The sequence below is a fragment of the Gouania willdenowi genome, chromosome 1 (genome assembly GCF_900634775.1).
Source record: "Gouania willdenowi chromosome 1, fGouWil2.1, whole genome shotgun sequence".
Classification (NCBI taxonomy): Eukaryota; Metazoa; Chordata; class Actinopteri; order Blenniiformes; family Gobiesocidae; genus Gouania; species Gouania willdenowi.
Genome location: NC_041044.1, coordinates 38,251,920 through 38,277,655, shown reverse-complemented (window position 1 = coordinate 38,277,655; position 25,736 = coordinate 38,251,920).

Below are 25,736 nucleotides of genomic sequence, written 5' to 3'. Positions count from 1 at the left end.
AGCTTTGAAATAATGTTCAAGAATGATGGATAGAAAAAATGAGCAGCTGGTGAAGGTCCCCAATGGGTCGTTTGAATGCCTTGTCATGAGGAACCAGTTAGTCTGCTGGGTCTAAAGCAACAGACGTGAAACACAAGAGATAGCTTTCCACAATGATTTCAAATTCAAGCTTTGTTATATAACGTAGAAGTCAAGCTATAGGCTATAAGGAGGGGGTGAAAGCAGATGAAGGCTCCGGAGACAAAGCTGGGTTTCCATCACAGATGTTCGCAAAATAAAAGCGATATTTCTAAATGTCGACAATGTATAATTGTGCTTTAAACGTGTTTCTATTGAACACTTGGGCTGGAGCCTCGCAACTCTCGTGAAATCTCCTTCGGCGAGACATTGCTACAGAAGGACGGACACTCAGAACCTCCTGTTGTCAGTGTGTGGGTGCGTGGCCCTTTAACTGCGAAGGAATGCGCTGGTCGCTCGACCAGTGTGCAGAGTGAGGGAGCGTGTGTGACCGGAGCAGATCAGTTATAAGCTGTAGGCCATTTTGAGTGATTGGCAAAATAAACGTTGCAGTTGTTGAATTAAACCGGAGTCCCATATCCCTTGTTTAACTTTGGCCCTCTGAAGGAGGCCAAAAGAATCTATATAACTGTAGCAAAACCATTATAAAGTCAATTTTTCATTATACTGCCCCTTTAAAGCCTTGAGGTCCCTCATCCAGAACGAACGAAATAACAAGAATGACAGAATCCATCACACAAATGAATCATTCCTTATTCCAACATTGACTTCTCTACACAGAATTTCAAATTTTAGGTGCTTCAGTAAACGTTGGCTGTGTTAAAATGAAAGCTTTTGCCCCTTCAACAGTTAGGGTTGTTTAACTGCTGATTCAGAGCATTGGCTCCTAATGTGACTGGAGGTTTTTCCCTCCTATGCAACATGCTGAGGCTGACAGGGTCGTTCACGTGTATGTGTAACTGTGAGGGCAAAACTATTTTTTGAATGTGGTTGTAACTCTTGATTTTAAAGCAATGATTCATTAGAAACTACTGGTTTTAAAGAGAAAAAACATAACAGGCATTTTTCCTAAATCACTGTTACCAATGCAAAAGTTGGTATGACCATGTGTAGTCCCAGTAATTGAATTGAGCCAGAAAAGAAGAAATACTAAAATCAGAATCTGGTTAGGAATAAAGGATCAGAAAAATAAAGTTGTACTTTACCACTACAGATCAATCAAAGTTTAGGCACTGTACATGTCCTTATTGACTCATTTGAACATTATTAAGATGAAGAATCTAATGCTAAGCGTGAAGCCTTGTAATGGAAGTGAAAGGGTTTGGGGTTACCTCATTGCCTCAGGAACTCAATAAATATTCAATCAGATCAAAGTGTATTTAGAGAACATGTGAAGCTGTCTAAGGATGGAGGCTGAACTGGAGTTGAACCGTTCAACAGGATAATGATCTAAGCACTCCTGTAAATCCACCATTGAAGGGTTCACAACAAGGGAATGGAGGGTAACAGAGCAGATGGATCAAAGCTGAGAATTAGAAGAATAGAAAAACTGAGGTAAATGCAAGAAAATCCTTTAAAATGTTGACTTTTATTGTTACCTTTAGCTAGAACAGGTTTAGTCTGAATCACAGTCCTTATCATCACCAGGTAGTTAACAAAAAACTTTGAACTCAATCCAAATTTTTATCTGGTTGAATAGTATTAATTACATCTCCTATCTATATGATTAGTGCATATTATTAATAATAGGATATGTTCGGTCTACCCCATGGTTTGGTTGCTACTGAAAGGCCAAATGTACTGTATATGTCCTTATAAATGTGTCCTTTAAACACTAATGCTAAAATGAGTAACACCATCACTAACGTGGGGGTGATTGTTACCCATTATAATATATACAATAAAAAGTATTTTTCATCAAAATCCTGTACGTATTATTTTTGATATATTGTGTATTTTAGTCATGGGTCCTTGGGTAGTTTCAGCATTGTATTTGACCTCTTGCCCAGTATCACTAATTAAGATCTCCTTTTGGATGTTCCATTCCAGGGTCGCCACAGCAAATTATTCACATGGTTTATTTAACATACAGTAGTTTAGTGTGAAAATCACCCGAACACGTACCTGTAAGAAAAAGTTTTGGAGAAAGGGAACACAGACACCTAGGGACGGCAATAGAAATGTGGTTCTTGTTTCCAACTAATTCCCAGTGTTTGGGGATGTGTGTGCATGGCACCCAATGCTCGGAAGTTTGACAACAGGGTAACTTGCAAGACGAAAAATGTGGGTATTTCAAAGGGAGAAAGTACTACCAGTGTGCAGAAACATTTGCACACACAGCATGCTTTGAAGGAATGTTGCGTTTTTGATCCGCTTCGGAGTAAATCTCATCTCAGCAGCAGCGACAAAGTTAGCACATCCTCTGCTGTGAATGCTGCAGCCGGTAACTAATACTGCCTATCATGTTAGCGCCATTTATCTCATCGTAAAACCTGCTATTACTAACTGTTAACCAAATTGCACAGCGGCCATGAGAGATATCACCAAGCGGTGAGTCACTGACTAAGTTTGTGGGATAATCAACCTGTTTGTTCTCCTTTTTCCACATGAGAATCAATAAAGAACCAAATCATTAAGCAGAATGTAATGGGAATTGTAAAAATCTTATTAATTCCCATCCCTACCCACACCTTAAGGAACGTCAAAGGCAATGCTGAAGTTACAAAAGGAACAATGACACTCAAAGAAACGCAACTTGATAAAAAATAGATAGATAGATAGATAGATAGATAGATAGATAGATAGATAGATGTGTCTGTAAATACTAGGGATGGGAATCGAAAACCGGTTCTTTCTGAGAACCGGCTCCCAGTAATCCAATCCCTTGGAATCGTTTGTATTTCGGTTCCACTAATCGGTTCCTCTTACGTCGCAAACTAGCCCAGGTCCTGTATATTGTGTTCATGCTAGCACCAAGTGAAGCTCCTTTCACCATATAATTGTTTGCTGTCCTCCGTGCTCTGTTTGTAGCGTCTCTGTTGCTATGCTACTCACTTCCGGGTTCGGTACACTTGCGCTAAATTTGCTCCTTGCACGGACACACACCTCGTTGCCAGTATATGTTCTCATAACAAGTAATCAGACACGGGAGACGAACTGATCGTTGTCTTTAGTTTGCTCTATCACACATTCACACACACACACACACACACACACACACGCGGCTGATGACGTCACATGTTACAACGGGGACGGCGTCTCTAAAGGTCCATTTATAGAAATGTAAACAAAGGTCAAACTAAAGCTTTACCATTTAAATACAAAACAATAAGTGCAGCTGTACTTTTGGTTAATATGTTCATTTTTATGGAATAATTATTTGTTTTATGTCTGAATTCATTTTGGATCAAGTTGTTCAAGTTCAAAAGGAGCACTGTAAATATTCTTTGTTTGTAGCCAAAATGTGTCTGTGTATAATAATATTAATAATTCATCAATTTTTATATAGCACTTTTGTATATATTATTATCCAGTGAAAACAATCTATACCTGGTGGATTAAAAGAGAGCTGATATCACTGCAGGAAATTAAAGAGACAAAGATAATATAATTAAGAGTTAAAGAAAACAAATCCATTTGTATTATTTAATTCCATCACCCAATGAGAATTATCGAGAGAATTGGTAAGGAATTGAATTGATAAGCAGTATCGATAATGGAATCGGAATCACTAAATTTTTTATCAATTCCCATCCCTAGTAAATACACACATAGCTTGATGAACCCTCTGATTAAACCAGAATCTGCTCTTTGTAGAAGCACGGAGTCAAAAACATCACCGTAACAGCGGCTGTTTCACACGGAACACGGTAAACTTCCTCATTAGAACTGTCAATCAATGCTCACTGAGGGCTGTGATTGGAGGAAACCCTGCTCCCTCCTCTCAGCTGTTATAGGAGGGGCGGGGCCAACAGTGAAAGTTGATGAGGCACGGGGACTCTTAAAGAATCAGTTTCAGCCAATAGCAAAATTCAATTGTAAGAGCCGGTGTTCAACCCTCAAAGGCCAGTAACTCTGACATTTTACAACTAAATACACAAAATTAAAAGACTTTTACTAAAATGTGAAGAGTGGGACTAGGAATAACAAACAGCACTACTTAATACCCAAATACATACAGTATGTATTCAGCAGAAAAAGTGGGTTTGGGGTTACTCTTTAAGCACTTTGCACTTTAGCGTTACAGCACTTTAATTAGCACTCTAGCACTTTGCAATCAATGGTGTATAATTGTCACAGTCCCCAAATTTCGAGGTACTGTATGTCTTTTATCTCTGCACTATGTTGGTTGTTCATGGTTGTTGTAAGTTACCTGTCTTTTTAATATGCTTGTTTTTATGTTAACACCAACCTGCTAATGGGTCAGGAGATGAAAATTAGCATCCGGCTACAATTCCATGTATTTACATGAAAACGTTTTGGTAACACGTTACTTAAAGGCTGTCATTAGCTGTATAAGGTGTCATGAAGGCTGTTGTTCGCTAAATTATGACACTTTTGGAGCTGTTGGCATTTTTTGGGTTAGTAGGAGGGACCTAGTGTGGTTCGTTAGGGTTAGGGGTTAGGGGTAGGGGTTAGGGTAACAAAGGGTTAGGGTTGAGGTAACAAACGACGCTTTATGACACCTTATTGATGCTAATGACAGCGTAATGTCAGCCTTATCAGGGTTCCTGCGGATCCTTCAAAAGTCTCAAGCATGAAAGTCATGGATCTAAAAACAAGGCCTTAAAATGTTTTAAATCAATGTTTCAAAAGTCTTAAAATTCAACACATAAGTATGATTTTATGATTGTAATTAGTCTCACATTTCAAAATAAATGGTAACATTCGTTTTTTGTAAAAATATATAATTTATCGGAACATTGCGCAATCACGACAGCGGGACCAACTACAAAACAGCGACGCGGTTGCAGCGGGACTCTGTGCAGATGCGCGTCATGCTTGGAGCAACTTTTAACAACATGGGAAAATTTTTCCAAGATTTCAAGATTTTTCTTGATTTTTCTTTTTGTGCATTTTTGTTGTTTTATACATAGATTTCTGGTTGTTTTTGTAGTCATCTGGTGTGTTTTGAGTGATTTTGATTATTTTAGTCTCATATTTTTTTTGTGTATTTTATTGTCATTTAGTGTATTTTTGTGTGTTTACTTTGGGGGCAGTCAGTTGGACATCTGCACTAGACACTGGAAAAAAATGTACCCTAACCCTATGTAATTGATAAATACATTTTAATAAATCTCAAAAAGTATCATTAACAACTTTTCACCTCCCAGCAGAAGTAAGTATAGGGTTACACCATCATTGTCAATAGAATCCATCCATCCATCTTCATACCCGCTTATTCCGTTTAACAGGGTCGCGGGGTGTCACTAGTAGGGCAAGTGGAAATACATTTATAAGGAACATTCATAATCACAGGTTTATTGTTTAACACTAACAAATACATTTTTTAAATAAGAGATTGACTAATTCTCAATTTGTCTCAAGAGCGTCAGTTTGTTAAACTCACTGCTACATCATAGATTATAATTTGGCTTCTTTTTTTTCCTATTTCTGCTCAATCATCTCAGCCCACAGCAAATGTATGACACCCAAATAATGATTTGAAGTTCTGTTTCCTTAACGACGTCCTTTTGTCTACCTTTTCCCTTTTCGACTGAAAGAAAGACAGAAGGACAGGAGTGTAACAAGGCTCATTACAGCTTGGGGGATCGTTGTCTTTTACGGCTTGTCGAAATTTCCATTTCTTGATTTTTAAATCCCCCGTACTTACCCCTCACCGATACTCCCACTTCTTGTTAGCAAGGCTTTGTGCTACAGTGACAAGTTGATACACGTGTGCAAAGGTGACGATGGAAGGAGGGAGGCAAAGTAGTTTCCTTTCACCCTTTTTTTAGAAAGCAATCAGGAAGATTGTATATCTATTGTTCCCTCCCTAGTTTAGTCACGGAATGACTTCTCAAGAGGTTTGCTATTTTTCTGCTTTCATTTGGATGTAAAATACACGTTGTCCTTCTCCACCTGCTACTCTGTATGTGATTCATACCTTTATCTGAAGTTCAACGTCTAGGTGGTCCTGCTGATCCTTGTCCTCCTTCGACTCACCCAATTAATTTCACCGTTGAAGCCAGATCTCCAGGTGAATCGCCTGGATTCAGAGAAAGGTCAACGCAACTGTGTTTATGTATATTCAACAAAATTTTAATTATGCAGCAATCATTAAAAATTCACAGTGTGTTGTTAGCTCAAGCGGGTGGATTGTGGTTGAGAATGCAATTAAACATTTACCATTGAATGCCTTATGAGCAGGGAAATATTTCTGTCAAACGGCCAAGAACCCAGTGGGAGAACGGGTTGTAAATGTACTGTTTTTAAAGGAAATTATCATCATTCACATGAGAGTGATAATTAAACATTTACAATCTACGCTCATTAAGCACTTAATAAATTAACAACCTGTAAGAACAACTGTTTAAATCAGTCTGCAATCTGAACAATTTGCACATAAAGACAAATAATGCATTGGGGTTTTATTACACAAGTGATCACTTTCTTTCTTTGCTTCAAATCACACTCATCATTATTCTGTTTAAATAGATTCTGACTCACTTCTACTCACATTCTCAGCTGTGTCTTAATTAAACAGTCAGAAATGTATTGGGCATTTTGACCTTTTGACCCACATGTACAGGTATGTACTATTTCACATCATTTACATTGATTTTGAATGTAATCTAGTCACCAGAGTCGCTTAAGTTGGCGCATAATAGAGAAAAAACAAGAAAACTTGCAACAACAAAGTCCATATAAAGAATATGAAAAAAGAATTTAAAACTGTGGTCTGTCATGCAACCTTTGCTGTATTTGTCAATACTTTGAACCTAAAAAAGCCTGCTAAATCCAATAAATGCTCACCATAACAGTGAAATCATTATTTTGTATTGGATGGCAAAGCAGGACAACGTGGCTCCTGTCATGCCCTTATGGATCGGGTCAGTTTTGATTCTCCTCAGCACCTGTATTTGTTCAGCAGATTCAATCAATTCTCCAGGGTTTACTGTGTGGATTTGTGGCTGTTTAATGTCTTCTGCTGTTTGAGCCTCAGATACGTAGGTGGTACAACAATGGACACACTCTAAACATACAAAGCCATGCATACTTGAAGGATGACAGGCCACACAGATGCTTCATTGATTCCAATAAAACATCAGATTTTACTTGTTGGAATGTTAACTTGGTCCAACCCTAGCATATTTTAAATTCTCTGAAAGATAAAGAGCACGCCAGAGCTTTGGAGGCAAGAATTAACTGTGTGTATGTGAACATGAGTTTGTGTCTGTGTGTTTGATAATGGTTTTTCTGGATGTATCCCAAGTTATTACTGTAAATCAGGCAGGCTTTCAAGACCTTTAACATAAAGTAAAAGCCCCTAACAGCAGCCTTGGGCTGCCATATAGAAATTACATGAATATGGATCAGGGAAAAAAATGGGATGAACAGTAGATAGATGGAAGGAGCGAGAGACGAAGAAGGGGAGAGAGAGAGAAAAGATGAGGAACAGAGGGGATTATTGGGATGGAGGCTAAGGACAAGTAGGGAGAATGTAGAAGAATGATGGTGGACAGATTGAAGGGTCCACAGAGGTCAAACCAGAGAGTGGTGTTTAATAGAAGTGCAACAGCATGAGGCAGGTAAGAGGGGTGGGTTGTTGAATGTACAGGTTGAGGGAGCAGAAGGACCAGGGCCAAGGTCTGCAATGGAGGGAATGAAAGTGATGGAGGGATGAGTGAAAAAAGAGAGCTTTTTAGAATCAAGCGTGTATCTCCATAGGCGGACTCCTTTCATCCACAGCCCTTTGGCTGAGGCACACAAAGGCAAACTCATGCAAACCAAGGAAATTTATGGAAATGACAGGTCCGATGCAGACATAAAAATAGCATCCAGCAGACTCATGAATCATGCATGGTTTTTAAGCCACAGTCTTTCACTAATAAGTCATTGTGAAACTGTGAAACCTGGGACTAATTTAACATGACTTCACTATAGGATCATTTTGAAAGCATGTGGCATGTCTGGTCCTCTTCAGGTTTCTTTCTACCAACTAAAACAGTTGTTGATCACCAGCTCTAGAAAGTATCAGCTTTCACAACAACATTTACTACAACAGCTCACATGTCTCTGTCTCTGAACCTTAATGTGTTTCTGCTGCTGTACCACACCATTAAACTAAAACATCATGCCAAATATTTGTCAAGATCTGAGGTTTTTGTTGTTGTTGTATTTGTTGTTCACATTTAGCTTCAGTTTAGTGTGTATTTTTTGTGTTCAGTTGGTTTCAGTGCACTGGTTTAATTTGAGTCTTGTCATCCTTAGATTGTGAGTTATTTTTCAGTCGGACTTCTTTTTGCTGAGTGCGTTTGGTTTTGTTCAGTTGCATTTGTACAGTTTCTCCAGTCAGTGTGTCGCAGAGCATCCAATTTTCACTTTCAAATTTCAGTTTCTGTTTTATCTGCTTTCCCTAATTTGATGTAATTACTCATTAGCTAAATGTTTCAAAGTCATTCCAAATAAGGATTATAAAGTTAAATTATATATATATATATATTTTTTTTTTTTTTTTTTGCGGTTTTAGAAGACGAACTCCAGTTGATCTCATAGCTCAAAATTTTGCCCAATATTTGACATGTCATGTTTTTTTTGTTTTTTTTTAATCTTTCAAATACTTTCTACACATTCAGCCAGCTGTTTAGGGAAAAATATGGTAGAAGTGTGTCATTTGACTAGAATATGTACGTTAGTGTATATTTTGTCTGTTAGCTATTTCCATTTTAGGTCAACTCTTAGATTTGCATGTGATCATTGAAAATCAAAAGCTTGTGTGCAGGTTTTAGTCCCTTTTATTCGAATTTAATTGTGTGTGTGCGTGTGCGTGCATGCGTGTGTGTGTGTGTGTGTATTATAGTAGTTGGGCAGACAGCGGTGTGGTACTGCCAGCACTGACCCAGCTCTCTGAGTGGACTTTATTTTACTGCCTATAATCAAGGCATTTTTTGAAATCCCACCTTAGTAGCAGGTCAGCAGAAAGCTGGGGTTTAGTTACTCTTCAAGGACAATATTACTTTGGGTGTCACATTATTAGACTAGATGGAATCTTAATTTCAAATCTGAAGGACTCTTGAATTTAGCCTTGTGGTTTTTAATACAATTTTATCTAACTTGGTTTTCTCCTTTAGGTGAACCACAAGTGCATGTTTTATGAAGCTGTCCTTGGTCAGAAACACTGGTTGACATAAGGTTATAAAAATGTGAATATTTTCATTCTATTAATCTTTGAGTACAATTATTTTTTATCTATTTATTGTCAAAAATGTCTTGAGAAAGTAATTTTGTTGGTACTCGTGTCCATTACCAGTTTGTCAGAGTCCTTGAATTTCCTTAATTGAGCCAGGATGTGTATAGTTGTGATTGTCCGTGTGTACTGGAGAGATAGTCAATCAGCATGTGGAGCAGATCAATAAAAACCTGAAGAGATAATCAAATCCCACTAACTGTATTGAGTTCATGAACATGAGACTAAAGTCTCATATTCATGACATTAGACTAAAGTTGCATGTTCATGAACTCAGTATATTTGAGACTTTATTCTTTTCATCAGGGATGAATGGGAACATGTTGTTTACCGTAGACTGACTTTTCATAGTTGTTGAGATGACTTTGACTGATTTCAGGGAATATTGTGTTTTCAAACCATTTCTGTATCAAGGAAAGTGCTACATGAGTGCAAAGTGATATTTTGATAATCAGTAGTTTTAGTATTAGTGTATTTGCACTATTAGTATTTTTTGTTGTGATTTTTCTCTTTTTTTAAATAGTAACAATTAGCTACAATAAATGACCATTAGAAACATATATAGTTAAGTTTTGTGTTACTGACCTTTTCATGAAAATGCGTTTTGTGTCAATATGTTACAACAGTAGACATTAGTTGAAGGTTTCTTGTTTATTACACGTGTATAGGAGTTTTATGGGGATTTTGAAGTGGTTTGTGCAACACTGGCTGTGTGCATAAGTCAACAATTATTTTTGTTTTGCCAAACAGAGCCTTTTCTTTAGTTGTTTTGTTTTATTTTGTTTGTTACACAGAAATTTCCCCACAAATTCAGGGAGCAGCAGTCATAAGAGAACATTAATAAAGAAAGTAAAAATAAAATAAAGTTAACACAAACAAAACCTGGAGCACAAAAATGTCTGTGCAAATAATTTTTCATGTATAAAGTTTTTTTGAACTCAGTCAAGTATGAAAGTCAGAAACAAAACCTCAACCTTCTACCAGAAAAATGGACAGAATCGCTGTTTGATTTTTTAAATTTTATTCATAAAATGACTAAAGCAGTTTTCTGGTACTGCGTTTGTCGTCATGCAGTCTGTGGTTGTTTTGTTTAGCGGCGTCAAGGTGCATTCACACCGAACATGAGTCACTTGAACATTGTCACGCTTTCTGGACGCTCCATCGCTCCAGTGACGTAACGACTGGGGAATAGTATGCGTCTGCAGAGCCGGAAACAGCACTGAGAGGGCTGTACACTTCTCCGGCCGTACATTTACAGCACTCATCAAAGACAGTGCCACTTGTACTTATGGTCTAAACCCTAAACTTATGGAGTTACTAAATTCAAAATATATTTAGAATTTAAAAGGCTTATTCAAGGGGTATGTCACATTCATTTTGGCTTCATTAAGCTGAGGAAGTATACAGCACTCTCGCTGGAGTGAGAGGGCTGTAGCCTCTGACAACCGGGGGAGTGACGTGGGGAGATACTCATTACTGATTGGATGTCGCGACACAACATCACTCAAAGTCGCTTGAAGAATAAAATGTTTTCAACATTTAGCAACTTCCAGCGACTCAGGACGTGCAACAAAGTCGCTGGAATCGCGCCGCTTTTAAAGGGAGGTCACTTGATGTCGCTTGGCGCCGCCTCATTTACATTGATTTTGAATGTAATCTAGTTGCCAGAGTCGCGATCGATGTGAACGCACGCTTACAGTCCAAGTGGTATCCAAGTAAATTGGTGACTAACTATTGACTGTGTTGCTAGTGCGAGCCAGCGAGTTATTTTACAACACGAATCCATTTACAGCATTCAAGTTTATCTGACATAACCAGGATCGCTCAGGACTTTATCTGAGACCCAATAACTGGTGTTTTGTGACAGCTTCTTTTGTTTTAAAAAGTTTGATATATACAAAATGTCATTATTTTGTACGTATATGAGATAGAGATTGTGTCTTGTTTGGGTTTTTTCTGAGAGTGTGAGGGTAGAGTGAGTACATGGTACATCGACCCAACAGGCTTTGTGGCGCTTTATCCATTAACACGCACAAACTTCGATCTTTAATTCTCATTTGGAAAAATGTTCTGATCAGCACGTGCTTCATCAAACTCACACAAAGAGTGTCAGCGTCAGCAGTGTGAACACAGTTTAACAAAACTCCCTCAGACCCTGAACCTTCACATCAGAAAAGTCTTAACTTTGTTTTGAGCCGAGAAGTTCAAATAGATCAAAAGCCAATGCGTGCAGCCCCACACTCAAACACACAGGCTCACCCTGCAGACGTACTCGCACTATTACGGTGCAAGGCACGCTATTAAGGAAGTGCTGCGGTTGCATCTGTTCTGAGTGTGTACAGCCCTGAGCGAGTCATCTATTTCAAAAACCTTCCACTCTCCAACAGTCCTCGCAACAGAACATTTGGCGCCTCTGAGCGAGAGGGACAGACCCTGAAGTTCAGCATGTCTCAGCGTCAAATTCTCCTTCTCATTATCTGCATTTCACACTTCCTTACACTCGATCTAAAAAATCTCTTTTTCCCGTCGGGTTTTTTCTTTGATTAATCTTGATATTGCATCAATATGAATGTTTGCAGTGTTCTCTCACAGGACACAAGGCACAGGAGAAAAAAGCAAGGCGCTGAGTGTGTGTCTGCGACCAGCAGCTCGGGTGACATTTTGCAGATAGTAACAGTGAAGATGGATGAAGTGTCTTTTTACAGGAGAGTCCAGATAATGATCAGACACTGAATCTCTAATGCAAACGTGTGCTTCCACTGCATGCATGTCAATACATTAGTTTGCATGAATCACAGTGGCCACGGTTAGATGTTTTTTTTTTTTTTGGAATTAATTATTTGGAATTAAAGTCTTCTGCTTTGTGTTCACAATGAAATAATAATTCTGAATTCAGGTTTCACATGTAAAACTTTATTCACTTTTGCTTTAGGTCTGGGGGTTGAGAAGGGTTCTGATTGGACAGGGGGCAAATGTGACGTATCACATCTATCGTAAAAAACACACAACAAAGCTTTTACAACATAATAAGAACCATTTTCACTTTTATTTTGATTGTAGTTTAGAAGCAGCAGTTTTACGATAACAGATGGTTTCATTTTCATCAGCTGAACTAATCGCCGTATAACTCCGGAAAAGAATAACCAGGTACAAATATTTGCTTCCTGGTAAAGATTGTAGCTCTAACAACCAATACAATGATAAACTTGCTGATATTACAGTCTTAGCATGCAGTATGAGGACGCATTCACTCCATTTCCGGTATGTCTCCGAAATGTTTCTGGATGTTTCCGGCTTTGAGTATCACACGTCTGACAAACCTGTTTCATTTGCAACGTCCGTGTGTGCCCTTGTGAATGTCCACAAATGTATGCTTCAGTCCATCCACTCTTTTCATTATGTCCATGTCTTCTAAGACTTTTATTAAATAGTCTTGGCTCGAGTCCGGGCAGCCATCTTGGATTATGTCATCACCACCTAATTCGGATTTAAGTTTAATTCAGAATGGCCATTTTCATTCAGAATTAATTGTTTACAAGGTCAGTTTAAATAGGATTTAACTTTTATTCTGAATTAAAGGGAAATTAAAGCTTGTGGCCAGTGTGTATCAACGGGATGGAAGAGAGAGTAAAAGAAACTGCACATTTTGATGCAAGTGATAAAAAGTCAATGTTCTAAAAAGCTGACACGACGCATCACACAGTACACACACGCACTTAACACATTCTACACACACACACACACACAACACCTAATCCTTCCTACATGTGTGCTCCAAGGAGCAGCACTCTAACATGTATGGAGGGTGCTTTTGCACTATGTCTAATAAGCACCCATACTGTATGGTGGTGTTTTTGTGATTTTTCTGCAGTGCAATAGTGCCATCTACAGGCAGGAAGTGTAAGCAGGTAGAGCTGTTCAAAGGCGGTGGCCATATGTAAGCATTGGCCTTCTGTTCACTCTCACCATGGGATCTGTGTGTGCCTGTATGTGTGTGTGTGCCTGTGTGTGTGGCTTTTCACTTCTTTGGCTGACAAGTAAAATACCATACTGCTCCACTGTCTCTGACATAGCCTTTTCTTTTCCTTCAAGTCCTTTTTTTTTTTCTTTCTTTCTTTCTTCTCGGCAGACCTGCACCTCCCCACACACCCCCACCCTCTTTCTTCTTTCTCCAGTTTCACTTACAAACTCTGTCACTCCTGATGTTTTGCTTGCTCACATTGTATTGTCACTGTGGACTCCTCTACATAGAGGAAAGGACACTTCTCCTCTCACCTTGATCCCATATTTATGATTTCTCTGTTCTTCTTCAGCTCTTCATCAATGTATCTCATCATCGAAAGTCCTTAGAGGCGCTACTGCTGTTTTTATCGCATTCCACGGCCAATTTGTGCGATTCTTGCTGCCTAAAACGTCTGATTTTATGACAGCTTTTTCAAAACAAATTTGCGGCAAAAGCTCCAGTATTGTAAGGCTTTATTTCTCGTTTTCCGTAACGTTGCATCACCTTTCAATTATTGGATTCAAAGTAAACCTCCAGATTTCTGCTGACCTGCCACTAAGAGGAAATTCAAAAAAAATGCCTTGATTCTGGGTGTTCCTCCTGGAGTAGTTAAGAGATGCCCAGTCACAGCAGCCCCGCCTCCATAGCGCTGCACAGTTCTGCATGGAGCTGTCAATCAACACTCACTGAGTGCTGTGAGAGGAGGAAACCAGTCCCTCCTCCCATCTTTTATAAGAGGGCGTGGCCAATAGTGACTGTTAGTGACGTCACTGATCCAAGAAGACGTCACTGGTCTAATCTCAGCCAAAAGCAAAATTAAATTACAAAGTTGAACTCATAGAGAGGGCAGTCACTCTGACATTTTACAACTAAAAATGCTGAATTTAATACTTTGACAAAAATGTGAAGAGAAACTAGGATCAATAAACTACACTACTTAATACCTAATCATATGTATTCAGCACCAAAAAATGGTTTTAGGGTGTACTTACACATTAACAAAATGACAGTCATTTTAAGCACATTTGAAAGATTGGTGGAATTTGCATCAATAGTTGCGGTCACAACATTGCGAGATTCTGGAGTGACTGTTATTGATACCACTGCATGGGATGTCCATCAAGCAAACTTTAGGAGTGTGACAATAAACAAAATTCATGAGATGAGGTGATATACAATACTGGGGTCAAGATAATATTACAAGATGATATTTTTGGAAAGGGGAAAAAAGACAAAATAAATTCAACTTTACTTTTATTTGACTAACTCTAGGCATACTTACAATACATGATAAATAAGAAAAAAAATTCCTTTTGAAAGTACATAAATTGCTGCTCTACAAAAAGAACGCACAAACAAAGACTGACAATTCCTGCCAGTCTAAAATCAAAACCAAATCATGTCATTCTTCAAAGATATTCTTACCTGTGCACACATTTTTTTGAAACATTAAACTAGAAGCATCTTCACAGCCCAGATTTAAGATATGGACATCTCATGGTCTCATGGTTTTGTCTCTGCCACTAGAAACAATCAACAACACTACTTCAAACCCACATACATTTGTTTTCACCTTGCTTTCGGGTTTCATTTACTCTTTAAGTGTAAAGATTGCAACATAATCTTCAAGCATGGAACCCATGCCAGGTACACAATGTTTTAAGCAGTTCTAATTGTAGCTTTCCCTCTCTTTCAATGAAGTAAATGAGGCAGAGTGAGGTACTCGGAAGTGTTGGCAACGATTTTCTCTATAAATGCACTCTGTTAATAATAAGAAGGCTGTAAATGGCACAAACGTACAAATAAAGCATGCTTAGCATTAGCTCTGTAATAGCAACAATATCCATTAGCATGTGAGAAATAGCTAAACTTGAGTTGTAATTGTCTCAAAAACTGTTATTTCATGTTTCTATTGACAGTATTATCCTTGTTAGTGTCCTATTAGTGACATTCCTTCATGTATTATCTTCTCATCACTTGAATAAAGATCAGTATGTAGCCTATTTTTTACTGCTAGCAGTTCAGTATTGTGACAGCAAGGAATTATGGGGCCTGTCGTTTTTGAATGTGCAGATGTCAGAACCAGAATCAGCTTTATTTGTCATTGCACATGTTACAGGGCAGAGCAACAAGACTACAGTTCAGTTTCATCCCATCCAAGAAACATGAAAAGACAATCAACATATAAGATGAGAGGAAAAGGGCGGGAGAACTGTGGGTCGCCACAAGGGCAGTGCCCCAATTTTTGATTAAAAGTGGGAGTACAACAGGAGGAGAGAAGAGGGGAAAAGGCAGGTTCTAAACTGAGTTCTCTATTGGGGAGGACAGTGTAAAACTAGGAAAAATAATCCTCAGCGTACATGCACAAAAACAAAACAAAGTCACAACAAACACTCGAGAACATAGCACGTGGGCAGGGGGGTGTGGTGGGGGGGAAAGGTGAGGGGATTTAGGGTGGAGAAAGAAAAGACTTGCCAGCCACTGGGGGGTGCACACGTGCAGCCTCTAGAGGGCGCTTCACCTGCCTCTCGTGTAGCTTGCAGGGAGGGAGGGTGGAAGGAGGGCCAACGAAGACGTTAAAAAATAATCCCTTTGCTTCATTCTGATATAGTCAGATGACGTGTGACGACCTTGAGTAAATCAGTTCAGAAACAATGGTGATGGGGGAGGAGGAGGAGGGGGAAGGAGCGTCATATCTACACAAGGCGCTAACCTGTTTTTGATTACAGGCTAGCGCACTTTTGGTAGTCATGAGTCCAGGTCTCAACAGTAAATTCAACAAGGTAGCCTTAACTTGCAGCCGAGCATATAATTTCTCCAAGTTGGTTCCAATTCTGTGTAAATGTTCTTTTGAGTTCATTCCTCACATTAGTTTGAATTTTAAGAGACCTGCACAATCCATCAGAAATTACTGGCAGACTTACCCAAACAGCATAATACAGACTAATAATAATACAGATGGGTCAGAAAGCTGCCAGCTCCAATCAGCAGCATGCCTGCTACTATAATTTCAATTATGTAGATGTTTTCCGCGTTCTCAATGGAAGGAATGGACAGACACATGACCCTCCGCTTTTTGCTGCACGTATCCAGCAGCAAACATTCCTTCCGGACCGGCGGCCTCACCTCTGCTTGTTCTTTTTGTCACAAAAATGTGGTCAATTGCATTAAGAGACCAACTCATCAATTCCATAATTTCAGTTTTTGGATAGGGATGTAAAGAGAGGCTCCTATTAGTGCAGGTCATACTTGGTTCTGATTTACTGCATTGTGTGTATTTTGCAGACTTGATCGACTCGGCCGTCCTAACGCAGTCCCTTCATGTGTGACAACATAAAATGAAGTTCCTTCCCAAACTCATTGACGAAACCTTGAATATGTTATCAACCACTAATTTATATTCAGATCTCCACCACGCAGCCATTTCTGTCTTGACATTGCACAGTCTACTGGTGATGTGATTCAAATTCCAGCCTCTTTAAGGGAGAACAATAAAGAGGTGATTGATGACAGTGCCGACAAGATGTATGAATAACAATGCATTCTTAATACGCAGTTTGAGGAGGAATGCTTACGCATTCTGGTGAGCAAGTTCAGCTTTTCTCTCTCTCTTTATCTCCTTCGTCTATTTATTCATTCTCTCCCACAGAGACACCGCTCTGTTCATCTTCCACTTCCCATCTCCCTCTTTCCTCCCGCAGTCCCTCCACTGGGGTTAATGAATGACTTGGCAGGGGATGGTAGCTGTGGCTGTCAAGGAGCCAGTGGGGCTCAGAGAAGTGAGGAGACAGTCTTCCTGTCACCTACCAGCGACTATTCACACTCACCAGGCTGCACTGCCAGGAACAGGATGGCACCAGCTTATTGGATTATCTGTTTGAATGGCCTTCTCGTCCTGGGTAGAGGTTTCAGCACAGTCGATCTCACACCATATTTGTTTCTTTAAGTGTCAGCGCGTGAAACATAGAGCCATAAATGTAAATCAATGAATGTATTTCAATGGGACATATTCAGAATATGGTTTACCATAAAGCACCTGACCACAACACATTCATATATTACTTTAGTTTTCACGCCTAACCCCTGTCTGAATGACAATTTCAATTTGTTGACATGCTTCACTGGTTAAAGCATTCTTTTCATACATGAGCAAACAGATGGAAGAGCCTCTGTTGCTGGAATTACACACTTGAGTTTATTTAAGAGGCTATAATCATTTTTTTTTCTTTCTTTTGAGTTTTTGACTTCCCCATCTGTGACGTCCCCTATGGACTGATGGTTCTTGGGTGGTGGTCGTCATGCAGTAAAAGAAAGAAAACAACGAGTATAAATCACTATTATTTAATCTACAATTGAGGAAGTGGCTGACATACAGGAGCGCCGTAACTGTGAGTGAAATGAAAGTGTGAAATGTGAATCGATTTGAAAGATAAAGCATTTAGACTTTTTTCGTGGTTGAGAACACGGTAAAAGGCTGTTTACGTTAGATAATTCTGAAACTGATAATGTCACTAGCATAAAGTATCCTGATTGCACTCCTCGGCAGAACAAAAAAGCAAACTCTTGTTTCTACCATGTAAAAAATTGCCTGATTACAGTAAAACAGCTGTAAATGGACTGTATGTATATGTATGCAGATACTGAGCAGTGAGGAATGGTAGGTATTTGTAAAAAACCTGCAAGAATGCAGTGAAACTCTTCTTCTTTTTATTCGCGGGGAATACGACTAGAACCAGAACCCACCACCAGGCATGCTCTGATTGGCTGAGTCAATTGATTATCTGCACCCTCTTCAGCCAATGGCACACCTCTTAACTAAAGAAGCATGTTATGAACTAAACAGGCATGTTATGTGTAACCCAGGTGGAAAACGCTTTAATATAAATTAATTTATTAATTTCCCTTCCTTTATATAAAATACTACATATTTACGTATTATGTCACGCCGTTATGTCGCACCGTCACGGGAGAGCGTATCTAACTCACTGTATAAACACAGCTGTGGCTGAATGCCGGTAGGAGTGAGAGGACGCGACGCGACGGAGATGTTTGCCGCAGGAGCCGAATACCGTAGCCTTTGATTGTCCGAAACGACGGAGCCATTTACGGACTGAACCACAGAATTGGCCAGTTGATGGTGAGCTAGAGCCAAGTCTGGGCACTAAGCTGAAGATTCTGCCTGGACCAAACAAACTGACCCTCCACTGCTCTGGTCGGGCTGGTAGGAGGCTCCTTTGTGCAGCCGCTCTTTTTCTTGATTTTCCCCCTTCGCAACCCACTAAAGGGGCCACAAACCTCATATACATTCCGTTTATGGACGATGTGTGCGGCTCAGTTATTGAATGCCCACTGACACCAAGAAACTGTATATATTGTATTTTTCTATGTATGGCCATGTGTATTATGTCTGTTGTAAATGTCTTAATGTTGGTTAATTCAATTTAAGTATCACAATATAAGGTATCACCAAAAATCAGAACTGTGTTCAGTGTATTTACTCTCCACTCCTTGAGTTAAATCTAGGCTTCTGACTCTAGCCCAAATAATAATAATATCTGTATCGCTATCTGTTTGCACCAAACCTGTACTTAAATGCAAGATAGCGTACATGTTACATTTAGTTTAAAAAGGCCGTTTACTCTTCAAATTATAACAGCTCACTACATCTCATTGATGGGTCAAACGAGGAGAATTGATTTTGACAATACAGTTTATTCTTCTCAGCATTTTCCTACGCCATGAATCCGTCTTAAGTAATGTTGTAATACTTGAGACCGGTCTTGGTCTGGAGACCACATTTTGAAGGTCTTGGTCTTGTCTTAGACTCCAGAGCATTTTTACTTAGTCTTGTCTCAGTCTCAGACTGACCGGACTCTGGATTTTCCATCACGACCTGCACTGATCTGCTGTTCCTCAACTTCATTGATGAGACAATAAGGAGAAGCACTTGAAAAGGTTCCTGATTAAATACTGTTGTAATTTAACTTCAAACAGCGTTAGCTCACCGATTGTTCTGCCTCCTTGGAAATCTTATCCCAGTGCCTTATGTGTCAACAATGCCAAACACTGGGACATCAGTCCACCTTATTTCTAGTCAATAATCCCTCTGAACCCTTACTTTAAGCCTCTTTCACCTGATAAATACCTGATCTAAAATAATTCTGGAATTATCAGTGGCTTTGAAATACATACGAGAATATATGTTTTGCTAAAATTTTGTTGAACAAATTTGTCAAGATTTTGCGTTTTGAAAGCGTTGCAGACATCTTTTTCTGTATGTATTTGACATTTGAAGAAGGAAACTAAAGTTAAAGAGAAAATGCTCTTTAACTGTTCAACCTTTCATGGTTTTTAAAATGGATTTTTATGGTCTTGGTCTTGTTTTTGTCTCGATTCCCCAAAGTCTTGGTCTCGTCTCGGTGCAGTCCTCATCTCAGATAGTGTAATGTTACATTAAATGCTGCAAATTGTAATTCAAACGATATAATTGGTTTGTTACTTTTTCTGGAAAAGCTGGTTGTTGAGGTGGTCATCAGCTACTCTTCTCTCCCGTGAGGGATATTTGGTCCCCATGTGTGCTTTAGACCCTTTTACCTCTTGGCTGCATGTGAAAACAGATATCTTGGACTCCAAAGTGTTTTGTTTACCAGGCAACATTTATCTTTCCCCCAGTAAACACAAAATGCACTCTTGCTGCTACAATAAGCCACTATCAGATGTGAAGAGTGCTTTCGTTTCAACCTGATGAAATCTTTCAGATGAAAACTTTCTCTCTTTTGTAAATCCCCTAACGGTAGCTCAGATGTTTGCGTTGCTAATGGATGCAGATTTGAAAGATATCGTAATCCTTTTAGAAGAAAAAAAATGGAGCAAATTACTGACTCCATAAACTGTCTCTCATCCACCTGAGAAAGAGCTTATTAGAGGAGTGTGTGAAAGGGCCCCAGACATGGGCTGGAGTGAAGCAGTCAAGGAAGAAAACTCAGAAAAATAATAAAAGTCACAAGAAAACAAATGAGCTGATTTGTTGGCTGACTGAGCCCCGCTGGTCAATGAAATCTTTTTCAGCGTTTGCGAGAGACAGAAAATCCAGAGAAAGAAAGATGGAGCAAAGAAAGGAAAATATAAGAAGATCAAGTCAGAACAAGGAGAGAGACGGAAGGAGGCCGTCTGTGAGACAAAAGCACTTTAAATCTTCACAAAGACCTGGATGTTGGCTGTCATTTGACTCACAGGAATTGCACAATGACAACTCCCCAGGACCAAAAGGAAGGAACAAGCACAGAAGGAGGGGGCGAGATATTTTGTGAGCGAGAGAAGTAGCAAGTCAAGGTAAGGAGGTGGGGTCGTACATGTATGTTGGAGGGTGTTTGTGCACCTCTGGTATGACTTAGTGAGTATGCCTCTATGTCTCCGCCTAATGTCACCCAACACTTAAGTTGTTATGGGAGCATGGTTATCAGAAAAACCAGCAGATTTCCATCTTACTGTCTTTGTAACACATCTGTGGTCCTGAATTTGAAGCTATCTAAAAGTTGCTCAAATGAGCTCCGCTGAGCTCTCCTGAGAACTGGCTGTTACTGTACCTGCAATACTGTTCATGCTGTTACTGTACCTGCAATGCCTCAACATGTTAATGAGCAAGTCGAGGCATACTCGGAGAGCCCTGCTTTTGCTGGGACAGAATATGGGCACTTATGTTGATTTGTACAACCAACAGCGGAGAAATTTGCGTGTCTAGCTCTGAGCAATGACATTGCGAAACACTACTGCTATCTCACCGCTGAACACACCAAACTTCACCTCGGTGATGAAAGCCCCCCTCTCGGATGTCTCCTATCACCGCTGAGAGGAGGTCGGCCTATGAAAATGACTCCTTTGGTCACGTAACGACAAGAGCTGAATCTGAACGGCCTGTAGCAGCACCATTTTACCAGTGGGTGGGCTGCAGAGACCATGCAGAAATTGCTCGTTTTCCTCATTCTGGGAGTTGACAAGCTCAGGGAGAACCAGTTTATAGATTTAGAGACCAGAAAAAACTTGTTTTTCATAATATGGTACCTTTAAGTAACTTTTTTTCCAAAATAATACTGTAACCAGCGTGACTGTGAAATAAATACCTCATACTGTACAGTGCATGCAAGGTTTTATAGATTTCAGATTTTTCTTATGAAGAGATCCTCTATAAATTAATTATGAGCATAAACAAACAAGTAAACAACATTTAATAGTAAATGTGTTCACATTTTATTTGAATAAAGTCCAACCAATCCTTCAGTTTAAATGAACACAATGTAAACCTTTTCTGCTCTCATTTTCAATGCTCACTATGTTTTCAACAAATGTTCTTTTTTTTTTTTTTTTTTTTAAATAAAAATAATACAATATCAACATGAAAAATTAAGTACAACCAAGATATGTTCAGGTTATCATAATAATCATGCAACAGTGACTTGACTTGTTTCTTGACTTGTACTGAGACTTGTTTTACAGTACACACCGCTGATCTATTCAAGTTTTGCGGTTGCAAAAATCATGTGTTTTACTGCAGATTTGCATGACAACTTTGAGTTTCCTCAAGAAATTTCAAATGGTCCAGATACTCTTCAGTTTTAACCAGTGCAAAAGTATGCCTCTGTCTTTGCCAGCATTGTAACTGATGGATAACCTGTCTAGGGTCTTACCACAGTCTATGATAGGGTAAAATTAATAAAGAACACATTTGTCTGCGCTGTTTCTTTAGTGTTATTGTAGCTTTCAAGTGTTTCCTGCCCTGATCCAATGGGTGGAATGTTATTATCTATGTCTGTTAGCCTGCGACAAACTGGCATCCTGTCCTGTTGTGAGCTGGACCCCGTCAACACCATGAAGGATGTCCAAATCTTTTTTTGGATGAAGCCGTGCTTCTATGCTCATCCTCCCCCTCTGAGTGTAAACACCTGTTTAAGCATTCCCTCTCCCTAACCGCCTGTGTTTCCCTAGGTAAGTATAACTGGCTACTCATCAAAACTTTACAAGTCCCTAGCTTACGGCTCTGGCATATTTACGAGTTCCTGACTCTACCAAAAAAAAAAAATACTAATGATTTTATACAAATGTAATCTTTGCAACAGGGTAAACTTTATATAATATTGTTATTGTGTGTCCGCATCTGAAATTATGTAGTTCTCAATCTGCAGCTAGGAAATCAATTTACTTTAGAGCAGGTCGGTTAATGAATGTTCTGGGTTAAATATTGAAATATTTGTACTAAATCAGGCCTCATTGATATAAAGATGATATATAATATCGTAGCCCGAAGTGTCAATTTATTGTCAGGATGTCCCAATAACTCACTAAAAAGTCTCCACTTAATTCAGAATGCTGTAGCGAGAATACTAACAGGTACATACAGGAGAGAGTATATTTCTCCAGTATTGGCTTCCCTTTATTGGCTTCCTGTAAAATCTAGAATAGAGTTTAAAATCCTCCTGTTAGCATACAAAGCTCTACATGATCAAGCTCCTGTATATCTTATAGACCTGTTAGTCCCCTATTGTCCAGGCAAAACTCTCTGCTCTCAGTCTGCTGGTCTTCTGGAAGTTCCTAAAGTGTCCAGAAGTAGAACAGGAGGCAGAGCATTAAGCTACCACCTTTGGAACCAGCTCCAAATCTTAGTACGGGAGGCTGCTACCCACTCCACCTTTAAGGCTAAACTCAAAACCTACTTCTTTCCTAAAGCGTATACCGTATAATAGCTTTAACCTAACCACTAGAGCGGACATGGGCTCATCTGTTATGGTCATATTTACAAACCATGAAGTCGCCGCTATTTTACCAATCTACGGGAAGAGATTTGTCGCCTTTCTAACAAGCGTTAACCTAACCACTAGGAACAAAGCCCCAAATTATGCAGGCAGACCTTTTAATACTAAATCATGTTTTTTCTGCAGTCTGTGCCTTCTCCTCGCCCTTCTCTCTCTTTTCTGTTTCAGGTGTCTGGAAGCTGGAGCTGGCAGTTCCTGGGGCCTCATTTTTAAACGCTGCGTACGTAAAAAATAAAGCATACGCCACTTATAAGCAACGTTTGGGACTTATTAGAAAATAAAACCTGGCGAGATAATGTGCGCACCTCCATGACCCTGCCATGCGAAGAAAATCATGAGAAACGGTTAACTCAGAGCCCAACAGGAGAAGGATGAAATTAATGACAGCTCTGTGAAATGTATAGAATTTGTGTGAAATTACACATTGCACATTTCACAACACGTCATATATGAAGGATACAGTTGCAAAAACAAAAGAGGAAATAATTATACTGATGCCCCAAGGAGTGAGCGAGTGACATGCATGTGTCTACAAATACAGTTTCATATTAATAATAGTAATCAAATCACATCATCATTACACAAAACTGCTGATCAATTGGCTGCAACACCTGTAGCTGTAACAAAAAAGGAACGCACGCACAATACGTAAAGAAGCGCAGTGGCTTATCTGGCACTGCTGGCGGACGAGGTGCACGGGAGACTTCAGAGGGAGAGGATCTACAGAGACCAGTGAGACCTAAAGGCAGAACCCTCCCCCCCCGAGGATGCAGTGTTGCGGGAGGGAAGACAAGGTTGCAGTGGGAGCAAGACGAAGTGCTGCAGAGCCCCCAGCATCAGCAACACCACCGACCAGTAAACACCCTGGGACTGATGAAAAATAAGGTTTTACTTGAAATGAAATATTGTAAATTATGATATGTTTTACTACCTCTTAATTTTTATAATTTCAAACAAGGAAATATAATTCCCATGTTTCTGGTGCATATAGTGCATCTGTGTCCCACTCAGCCTCCGTTATAACAGAGGTGTTCCCCAGTGATCCTCCAGCTTTTTGTCTTTGAGCGTGAGCTCTGGTGCGCTTTCCTCCACCTGTTGAACACACGTTATTCCTTCAGGTTAAATGGTAAATGGTAAATTGACTTGATTTTATATAGCGCTTTATCACCACACTGAAGCAGTCTCAAAGCGCTTTACACATCAGCTCATTCACCCAATCACTCTCACATTCACACACCAGTGGGACAGGACTTCCATGCAAGGCGCTAGTCGACCACTGGGAGCAACTTAGGGTTCAGTGTCTTGCCCAAGGACGCTTCGACACATAGTCAGGTACTGGGATCGAACCGCCAACCTCTCGATCAGAAGACGACCCACTACCACCTGAGCCACGGTCAGGTGGTAGTAATATTTGAAGGGGTACAGGACTGCGAAAAGTTTGCGAACCACTGCTCTACTGCATCTACTACATTGGCATATTAATGGCAGGAAGTGACAGTATTCTTTACTGTGACGTATATGCAGTATTTCTCTTTTTTTGTCATTTTTAGTGGTTTTATACACCTTTTCACAATGTGGTGATTTTTAATCACTTAATATCATGGCACAATGAACAGATCGCTCTGTGCGGATGCCACCCGAGACAGAACAAAGTCGGCGAGGGAGAAGAGGTTCTTCCTCTAATTAAAAATGGCATTTGATTGCTGTACGAGGGCATGTGTTTTGGTGTGTCTATTCTTGAGAGTTAATGATTTTTCTTATGAATGCATGCTTGCATATCTTGTTTGATTAAACAAGAAAAAGCAAACAAAATCCCCCCAAAAAGTGTGCAGGGAATCAAATCAACATCAGAAAAGTCCTCGTTTCCCATCAGTCAGACATGATGGAGTTCTATTTCAGTTTGAATGGAAGCAGGTCTTAAAGCAAACAGCAGAATAAATCACATGTGAAATTAAATGAAAGGAAGATAGGCAAGGAGAAAGTAAGCACTGAAAGAATGGAGCAGGATTATGCAGTTTGATTTGAAAAACCAAGCTTTAAGATGAAAGACAATAGAAACCGTGCTCATGTGTAAGCCACAAAAACATGTACGGTTCAAGCTAATTGTAAACAGTTTGGTACTAAACCACATCTTTTGCTAGAGTTGCATATAAAACTGCTGAAATGTGCATCAAACCAAAAGCAATTGTTTCATATGCAGCCCATTAACACTGAATGGGAAAATGTTTGGCTTTAGTAAACATGTCTCGACTTTCCTTAGTCATATTTTCTAGTTGGATGATGTTTCTCTCTAGAATTCATGATCTGAAAAAATTTAGAAACGCTGCAAAGTGTAAATTGTTGTCAGAATGCCTTGGACCAATCAGGTTTACAACATGTCAGGTTTTATTTATTTCCAGTAAACAATGGACAATGAACATGCAAATTAGTTTTTAAGAATCATCTTAACATTACATACATAAGACTGACATTACGAGGCCATTATCTGCCATTTAGCATA